The sequence below is a fragment of the Acomys minous genome, assembly GCF_964271855.1.
Source record: "Acomys minous genome assembly, chromosome: 12".
NCBI classification, from domain to species: domain Eukaryota; kingdom Metazoa; phylum Chordata; class Mammalia; order Rodentia; family Muridae; genus Acomys; species Acomys minous.
Window position 1 is genome coordinate 75,121,279 of NC_140493.1, and position 10,497 is coordinate 75,131,775.

The following is a 10,497-nucleotide window of genomic DNA, read 5'->3' on the forward strand; positions in this document are numbered from 1 at the left end:
ACACCTTGTCCCTGCGTTGACAGACAAAGGCCTCTGGTTCAGTTTCTGTCTCCAGATTCCTGCTTTGACCTCCTGCCCTGACACGCCTTAATGTTGGACTGTTACCTAAAAATGTAAAAGGAAATAGCCCCATTGGTATATTTTTAACCAACTCTTTTTATTTTGGGGTTCTTTAAATTTCTTCCTCCCTACTCCACCCCAATCCCTTCAAATACCCCAACACCCAATAGGAGAGAAAAATGGTTAGTGGGGAGATGGGGTGTAGTTGTCTTTAGCTGCTTTCTGCTGTTTAGGATCATTGGGTTCTTTGGGGGAAAGGCCAATCCTCATCTCATGATATCTCTGACTTCTCCTCACACTGCATCAACAGTAACCAGGAGCAGCAGGGGGAAGCACCAGCAGCCTTTTTCTTTTTCAGAGCCTGCAGTCTCTCTTTGGATCTGGCTTTTTATCCCCACTGACAAAGACCACACCTCTGCATGAGGTAGTTCACAGCTGATAAACATCACATGTCCTCTCAGGAGGCAACTATCAGCTGTTAGACAAACTGGAGCAGTCGCCATACCCGACACTGGGATTAAAACAAAAACATGTTTACATGTAAACCAAAAACTTTCACAACAAAGCCTTTCTACCCCCAAGTTGCTTTTATTTCATGTTTTATTACAGAAGGAAAGAAGCCAACTAAGACATCTGGACTCTGTTGATGTGTAGAGATTGCCACACAAAAAAAAAGGTAGAACTAAAAAAAAAAGTCTCTCTGTTGATTTTAAAACTCATTAAAAATGTCCACTAGAGTTGAATTGTTATATGGAGTCATTGGACTACCTCCAGAAAGATCCTAGAGTGATTCAATCCACTATGCAGTGGGTTGGAGCATCAAGAGGAAAAGGAAGACAAGGAGGCTCCTTCTCAAGATGACCACATGGAGATATCCTTAATATAACTTGTGTATGTCTGCATTGTATTCCTTATTATTGTCTATACAGTTGACAGTGTTAAGTGATTTTGACATTTTTTTCTAGGTGTTGTAAGAATATGCCTGGCATAGTCTACAAACAGAAGTAGTTTTATAAAAAAAAAAAGACTCAGGGCCATTGTCTGGCCATAATTCCATCAGGCTTCACCAGGCACTAGGCACCAGGAACATCCAGGTTAGATCCCTTATTCCACCCCATCTCTCTGCCTACCAAGCTCCCCCAGGCAAAACCCAGCTTCTCTGAGCTGCATGCTGCCCTCCTGAGCTCCATTGCCTGACCAGTACTCTACCAGCCTTCAACAGGCCTGCAGCACAGGGAACATCCAGCCCAAGCCTGCCCATCAGAGACCTGCTGAGCTAGGACCATCCAGAGGCAACCAGATGGCTAAAAGCCAATGTAAGAACACAATCAATAAGAGCCAAGACAATATGGCACCCTCCTAGCATGGCTATCCTACCACAGCAAGCCCTGGATATCCTAGCACAACAGAAACACATGAAAATGATCTTAAATCCAATCTTATAAAGGTGATAGAAGCCTTTAAAGAGGAAAGAAATAAATAAACCCCTTAAAGAAATACAGGAAAATACAATCAAACAGGTGAAGGAAATGAATAAAAAGGCTCAAGACCTGAAAATGGAAGCATAAGCAATAAACAAAATACAAACTGAGGGAATCCTGGAGATGGAAAACATAGGGGAAAAGGACAGGAACAACAAATGCAAGCATCACCAACAGAACTCAAGAGATGAAAGACAGAATCTCAAGTGTAGATGACACAATGCAAAAAACTGATACATCAAGCAAAGACAATGTTAAATATAAAATGTTCCTGACACAAAACATCAAGGAAATCTGGGATACTATGAAAAGACCTAACCTAAAAATAATAGGACTAGAAGAAGGTGAAGAGTCCAGCTCCAAGGACCAGAAGATATTCTCAACAAAATCATAGTAAAGAATTTCTCCAACCTAAAGAAAAAGATGTCTATAAACAAGTAAGAAACATACAGAACACCAATTATATTGAACCAGAAAATAAAATCTTCCCACAACATAATAATCAAAACATTAAACATACAGAGCAAAGAAAGAATACTAAAAGCTGCAAGGGAAAAAGACCAAGTAACTTTAAAAGGCAGACCTTTTAGAACTACACCCAACTTCTCAACAGAGACTCTTTTTTAGAGCTAGAAGGGCCTGGACAGATGGCTTGCAACCTCTAAGAGACCATAGGTGCAACCCAGACTATTATACCCAGGAAAACTTTCAATCACCATAGATGGAGAAAACATGATATTCTAAGACAAAACCAAATTTAAACAATATCTAGTCACAAATCTAGCCCTGCAGAAAATACTAGAAGAAAAACTCCAATCCAAGGAGGTTAACTAAATCCAAGAAAACACAGGAAATAAATAATTCCACACCAGCATAAACAAAAGAATGGAAGTACACACACACACACACACACACACACACACACACACACACACAATACAACTAACATCAAACTTACAGGAATTAACAATCATTGGTCATTAATATCTCTCAACATCTATGAATGTAATTAACTAATTAAAAAGACACAGGCTAACAGAATAGATGTGAAAACAGGATCTATCATTCTCCTGCATACAAGAAACACACCTCAGCATTTATAGATACTCATTACCTCAGAGTAAAAGGCTGGAAAAAGTTTTCCAAGAAAACAGACTCAAGAAACAAGGTGGAGTAGCCAGCCTAATATCCGATAAAATAAGACTTTCAACCTAAATTAACCAAAAGAGATGGGGAAGGACATTTCATACTCATCAAAGAATAAAAACCACCAAGATGATGTCTCAGTTCTGAACATTCATGCCCCAAATACAAGGGCACCTACATTTGTAAAAGAAACATTGCTATCAGCACTTGGGAGACAGAGGCAGGTGAATCACTGTGAGTTCAAAGCCAGGCTGGTCTACAAAGCAAGCCTAGGTCTGCTAAAATAATACAGAGAAACCTTGTCTTGAAAAAAAACCTCCAAACCAACCAAACCCCCCCCCAAAAAAACCCATAAAACATTACTAAAGCTTAAATCACACATCAAACCCCACATTAATAGTGGGACACTTCAACACCCCTCTCTCACCAAGGGGACAGGTCACGGAGACAGAAATTAAGCAGAGAAATAATGAAACTAACTGATGTTATGAGGCAAATGGACCTAACATATTTACAGAACATTTCACCCAAACACAAAAAGATATGCCTTCTTCTCAGCACTTTACAGAACCTTCTCCAAAATTTACCACATAGCTGGACACGAAGCAAGAAAAATGAAATACAAGAAAAATGAAATGACACCTGGTATCAGACCACCACGGATTAAAGCTGGCCTTCAACAACAACAGAAACAACAAAAGCCTACAAACTCATGGAAACTGAACAATTCTTTACTCAATGATCAGTGGACCACAGAAGAAATAAAGAAAAAAAATTAAAGAATGTGTAGAATTCAGTGAAAATGAAGACACAACACATTCAAACTTATGGAACACAATGAAAGCTGAGCTAAGAGGAAATTTCATACCCATAAGTGTCTTCATAAAGAAATTGGAGAGATCTCATACTAAAAATGTAAAAACACACCTGAAAGTTATAGAACACAAAGACGCAAACACACCAAAAAGGAGTAGACAGCAGGAAATAATCAAACTCAGAACTGAAATTAGAACTAAAGAGAACAACACAAAAATCAACAAAAGCAAGAGCTGGTTCTTTGAGAAAATCAACAAGATAGACAAATCTTTAGCCAAACTAACTAAAAGTCAGAGAGACTATTTCCAAATTAGCAAAATCCGAAATTAAAAAGGTGACATAACAACAGACACTGAGGAAATCTAAATAATCATTAGGTCTTATTTTAAAATCTGTACTCCATAAAATTGGAAAATCTAAATGAAACAGATAGATAGCACTTACCAAAGTTAAATCAAGATCAGATAACCTAGTTAAACAGTCCTATAAAGCCTAAGGAAATAGAAGTAGTCACTAAAAGTCTCTCAGCCAAAAAGATCCCAGGGCCAAATGGTTTTAGCCTAGAATTCTACCAGAGCTATTGCCAACACTCTTCAAACTATTTCACCAAAAAAAGAAACAGAAAGAACACTGCCACCGTCATTCTATGAGGCCTCAGTCACCCTGATACCTAAACCACACAATGGCTCAACAAGTAAGAAAATTTCAGACCAATTTCCCTTGTGAAGATTGATGCAAGAAAAAAAAAACCTCAAAGACTGAATCCAAGAACACATCAAAATTATCCTCTACCATGATCAACTAGACTTCATCCCAAGGATGCAGTGATGCTTCAATATATGAAAATCCATCAGTGCATCCAACATATAAACATACTGAAAGAAAAAAATATGTTTGTTTCATTAGATGTTGAAAAGGCCTGTGACAAAATCTAACATTCCTTCATGTTAAAAGTCTTAGAGAGATAAGGGCTACAAGGTATATACCTAAACACAATAAAGACAGTATAGAGCAAGCCCATAGCAAACACCAAATTAAATGGAGAGAAATTTAAAGCAATTTCACTAAAATCAGGGACAAGTTGAAAAAATGCATGGTATTTGTGTATAAACAGACATGTAGATCAATGGAATCAAATCAAAGACCCAGAAATAAACCCGCACACCTACAGACACTTGGCTTTCAACAAAGAAGTCAAAACCATACATTGGGGGAAAACATCTTCAACAAATGGTGCTGGTCTAACTGGATGTCTGCATGTAGAAGAGTGGAAATAGACCCATATCTATCACCTTGTACAATACTTGAGACCAAATGAATCAATGACCCCAACAAAAATCCGGATACACTAAATCTAATAGAAAGGAAAGTGGGGAGTAAACTTGAATTCATTGGCACAGGGGACAACTTCCTGAACCAGCCGCTCAGGCACTAAGATCAACAATTAACAAATGCAATCTCATAACATCAAAAAGCTTCTGTAAGGCAAAGGACACTGTCAATAGAACAAAATGTCAACCAACAGACTGGGAGAAGATCTTCATCAGCCCTACATCCAACAGAGAGCTAATATCCAAAATATATAAAGACCTCAAGAACTTAAACACCAACAAATCAAACAACCCAGTTAAAAACTTGGGTATAGAGCTAATCAGAGAACTCTCAACAGAGGAGTCTCCAAAGTTCAAGAAGCACTTAAAGAAATGCTCAGTGTCCCTAGTCATCAGGGAAATGCAAATCAAAATGACTCTGAGATTCATCTTAACACCTGTCAGAATGGCTAAGATAAAAAACACAAGTGACAGCACTTGCTGGCAAGGATGTGGAGAAAGGGGAACACTCCTCCATTGTTGGTGTGAATGCAAACTGAAAGCACTTTGGAAATCAGTTTGGTGGTCTCTGAAAAAATGGGAATAGATCTACCTCAAGACCCAGCTATACCACTTCTGGGTATATACCAAAAAAATGCCCCACCATACCTCAAGGACTCTTGCTCAACTATGTTAATAGCAGCTTTATCTGTGATAGCCAGAAACTGGAAACAACCTAGGTGTCCCTCAACCAAAGAAAGAATAAAGAAAATATGGAACATTTACCCAATGGAATACTATTCAGGTATCAAAGACAAAAATAGCATGTAATTTGTAGGTAAGTGGATGGGAAATAAAAAAGATCATCCTGAATGAGGTAACTCAGGCTAACAGAAGCTGAACCACCAGTCAAAACCATGCATGAGCTAAACCTAGGCCCCCTACACATATCTAGCAGATGGGCAGCTTGCTGATCATGTAAGTTCCTTAACGATTGGAGCAGGATCCTGTCTCTGACTCTGTTGCCTGCCTTTGGGTTCCTTTCCCCTGGCTAGGCTGTCTTTCCTGACCTCAGAGGGAAAGGATGAGTTTATCTCTACTGTGACTTGATGTGCCAAGGTGGGTTGGTACCCATGGGAGGCCTCCCCTTCCCTGTGAAGGGAAAGGAGGAAAGAGGAGAGAAGAGAGAGGGAAGGGCAGGACTCAGAGGAGAGGAGAGAGGGAAAACTAAAAAGAAAAGAAAGAATAACTCATGGCGTGTGTGTGTGTGTGTGTGTGTGTGTGTGTGTGTGTGTGTGTGTTCCCTTTGTTAAAATTTCCATGAAATGCCACTTTTCCAGGAGGGAATTGCCGCCAAACCCCTCCTGGCTTGCACATACTTTGTCAGTGCCCAGGAAAAGGCACTAAACACACATGGTGAGGAAGATGAGCCACTGTCCCATGTTGTCATACCTCACTGTGTGCACAGTGTTTATAAAGGGCACTGAAATCCCTACTAACAGCAGCTGGTTACTTTCTATATTAAAGAGGCTGCCAGCACACCACAAAACCAGTAAATCAATGCGTTTTGTACATGTGGCACTAGCATCCCGAGGAAAGACTGGTTTCTGAAAGTTCTGAACATTTAGCACACTGCAGCGGTAGAGAACAGAAGGATTCCAGCCCAGGATGCACGTATTTTACAATTTTTTTTATTTATGACTGTTGTTACACATGTGCAGTTTGCCACAAACTGCCCATGTGCACACTGTAGAGATTGAGTGCTTACTGGATGTGGAGGCAGTAAATTATCACTTTGTAAGCACATTTTCTGCTGGAGTCCGTATGAAATATGGTCTTTGGGAAATGGAGTTATGAAACTACCCCCCAGGAGCAGAGTGGTCCACTCTCATTTGTTCAGTGGCTGGAAAGAGACGGAGGAACAGTGTGACAAAAAGCAATGTGCTAGTGTGCTTATTCTTGCCCCCCCCCTCAGATGCTGGCTTCCTGGATGCTTTGTACATTCTGTTTTGCTGTGTGCGTAAGTGAATATATTGAAAAAAAAACATGTCCATATCTCATTAAAGAGGTCGCCAGTAGGTAAGAAAGCAGTTAGTAGAGCTAGCACTTTCTATATACTTCATGTTGAAATTCATAGGAATGTGTGTTTTCTGTAAGTGATATTTGGATGCAACCTTGTTGAATCAGTTCTGAGCATTGCTTAGGCCTGTGCCTGTCCACAGATGTGAAGGCAAGAGAGAAATCAGGAAGTGGGGAGGGAGTGGCCACATTCGGCAGACATCTGACATTGTCCTTGTAACTGCTGCTACCCACATGGTTTGATTCACCACCGCGGTGTGCACAGCAGAGAAGTTTTTATGTGAAATAGCTCGTCTTTCCAGGCACGTGAACGTGCCTGATGTCTCTGGAAGAAGCAGCAGCAGCAGAGTGATGTCTTGTGTAAACAGATTTTTAAACTTGAGAAATCCAGCGTATAGAAATGGATTTGTTCGACTACTCAGAGCAGAGCGCTGTTTGTATTGGTTGGTGGGTTGAGGGAGATGGGAGCACAGAAACTATCAAAGATTTTGCTCTTATGGGTCAAGAAGGCTTATTCATCGCTTTCTCATGTACATTTTATTTCATTTTAGTGATCTCAATATATTGTACACATACTGGAAAAATGAGTCATCATTTCGAAAGGGAAATTGCAACATCTTATGCTAAGGACACATGCGCCGATATCACACACACACACACACACACACACACACACACACACACACACACACACACACACGGTAGAGATGATGAGGAAATGGACAAATGAAGGGCTTTAGATCAGAGCACTTGCACTGAAAGACACTTGCATAAATATGTCCCTTGCTATGTACCCATAGTACATGAAGCACTGCTGTGTATTTAGTAGACAAACTTGAGTCCTGATTTGAAGCATCTCATCTCCACAAATGATTAGACTACACAAACTTCATTAAAAGGGGTAAACAGCACATTTTGTAGATACCGTACCCTCTGTCAGAAACAGTAAATGAATCCGGTGGCAAGAAGGCAAAAGGTAGCAGCTGCCTTAACCTATGTCCTTTATATAGGCTGCCACCAAGACATGTGGCAGAGATTTAAGGTCAGTCTTCCCACCTCAAATGATCCAATCAAGGAAAATACCTCACGGGTGTGCCCAAAGGCTTGGGCTTTAGTTAGTTCCAGATGCAGTCAAGGTGACAACTAATAGTAGCCCACTTACCCACCAGGCTCTTTCTCCAGCCCTGGATAATTTGTTTGTTTGTTTGTTTGTTTTTCAAGACGGTGTTTCTCTGTGTTATCTTGGCTGTCCTAGACTCGCTTTGGAGACCAGATGGCCTCAAACTCGCAGTGATCTGCCTGCCTCTGCCTCCCGAGTGCTAGGATTAAAGGCATGCCCCCCCAACTCCCGGCCCCAGCCCTGGATAATTTTTAATCTATGTTTGCAGCAAACAGCTGTGACTCATATGGAGGTTGGTTTTATCCCTGCAAGGTCCCTGTCTTTCCCATTCTATGCTGGGCTGTGTAGGGGCCAGGACTGCTGAGACTTAAGCCACACTTGGTTCCTTCATTTTGCAACTCACCTAAACATTGCCATATAGTATGCAAGCAGACATTCTTTTATGCCTGGAGTTTTAGTCTCCTATTTCTCTTAGAGGCACGATAGCCATTCTCCCTGTGTAGTACAAGGTAACACTTTATCTTAGTAATAGGACAGACTCCACTGGTCTCCGCCCCCACCCCATCACTGGGGATGCCTCGGATTTGAGCTGTTGCAAGGAGCTGCTGGCAACAGTCTTGTTCAGTCTTTTGGACACGTTTGCATTCACTTATACATCCTGTGAAGAGGAAGTTCCCAGTCAGTGGATTAGTGTGGCTCATTGTATTAGGTGACTGTGAGTGGCAAGTTACAAATCTTCCGCCAACAGTAAATAAGAGCTCTAGCCATGTTTTCCTTTACCAGTCATTGCTACCTCAGCTGCTGTGGGATTAGGACAGTCCTTCATCTCACACTTAGTTCGGTCCTCCTAACCCTGTGTGCAGTTGAGCCCCTGTTCGATGCATTCACAGCTGATTTGGATATTTTTGTTCTGTGGAATGTCTCAGTAGGTTGGGCCCAGATTTAATTGCTTTTTACTTTTTTACTGCTAATTCGTGAAAACAACTTATAGATCCTGGATTAAAGTGACTTACCTGTGACTTGGTACATTTTGTCCACTGTTTATTTTATTCTTTTACTTTTCTTGACTAGGGTCTGGCATAATCATCATCAGAAAGGCTTCATCCAGCAAGGGATGGAAGCAGATGCAGAGACCCACAGACAGACATTAGGCAGAGCTCTGGGAATCCTGAGGAAGAGGGGGAGGGAGGGAAGATTGGAGGGGCCAGAGGGGTCAAGAACACCACAAGAAAGCCTACATAATCAACTAACCTGGCCCCATAGGGGCTCACAGAGAGTGAGGTGACAATCAGGTGGTCTATATGGGTGTGACATAGGTCCTCTTCGTATATGTTGTGGTTGTGTAGCTTGGTGTTTTTGTGGGATGCTTAACAGTGGGAGTGAGGGGTGGTCCCTGAGTCTTCTGCATGCTTTTTGGGATCCTTCTCCTCCTACTGTGTTGCTTTGTCCAACTTTGGTATGAGGGCATGTGCCTGGTCTTATGGTAACATGTATGCCATGGTTATTTCTCCCAGAGAACTATCTAGGCTGAAGGCAGACCCACAGCTCTCCTACTGTTCCTGAGACCCAATGTCTCCCATGTCTCATTCCCAGCTCTGTAGTATGAAATCTGCTGTGCTCTCACTGTCCTGTGTGAACTCATTCCCAGTGGACCACAAAGAACTTCTCCTCCAACCTTCTTTCTCCCAATTAACGCCAGTATCCTAGCCTCCAAGACCAGCAGGCATTTGCTGTGAACACACCAGCCAAGTAGGCCAGGAAACCAGGCAACACAAAGCCATCACATTCTCTCAAAATCTAGAGAGGAAACAGGAACCAAGGAACCAACAAAGGCAAACCTAGAAATCAGTACCTAAACCAAAATCATCCTAAATCCACACATGCTTTATGTCAGTGTAAAAACACAATAAAAACAACCAGGGAAGTATGTTTCCACTAAAGCCAAACTCTCCCACCACAGCAAGCCCTGACTACTCCAATATAGCTGAAAGGAATGACAAGAAAAAAATTGAAACCAACTATATGAAGATAATAGAAGTCCATATAGAGGAAATTAATAAACCCCTTATAGAAATGAAGGGGAAAAACCAAACAAACAATAGGAAGAAGGAGGAGGAAGGAAAGAAGGAGGAAGAGGAGCAGGAGGAAGAGGAGGAGAAGATGATGATGAAGAAGAAGAACAAGAAGAAGAAGATGAAGAAGAAGAAGAAGAAGAAGAAGAAGAAGAAGAAGAAGAAGAAGAAGAAGAAGAAGAAGAAGAAGAAGAAGAAGAAGAAGAAGAAGAAGAAGAAGAAGAAGAAGAAATCCAATGGTAAAAAAATTAATTGTTGAAGGAAACTAATAAAATTGTTCAAGGTCTGAAAATGGAAATAGAAGCAATAAAGAAAAAACAAAATGAAGGAATTCTAGAAATGAAAAATTTAGGAGTGTGAACAGGGAATACTACAGTGGCAAACTTCAACAACAGAATATAAGAGATGGAAGA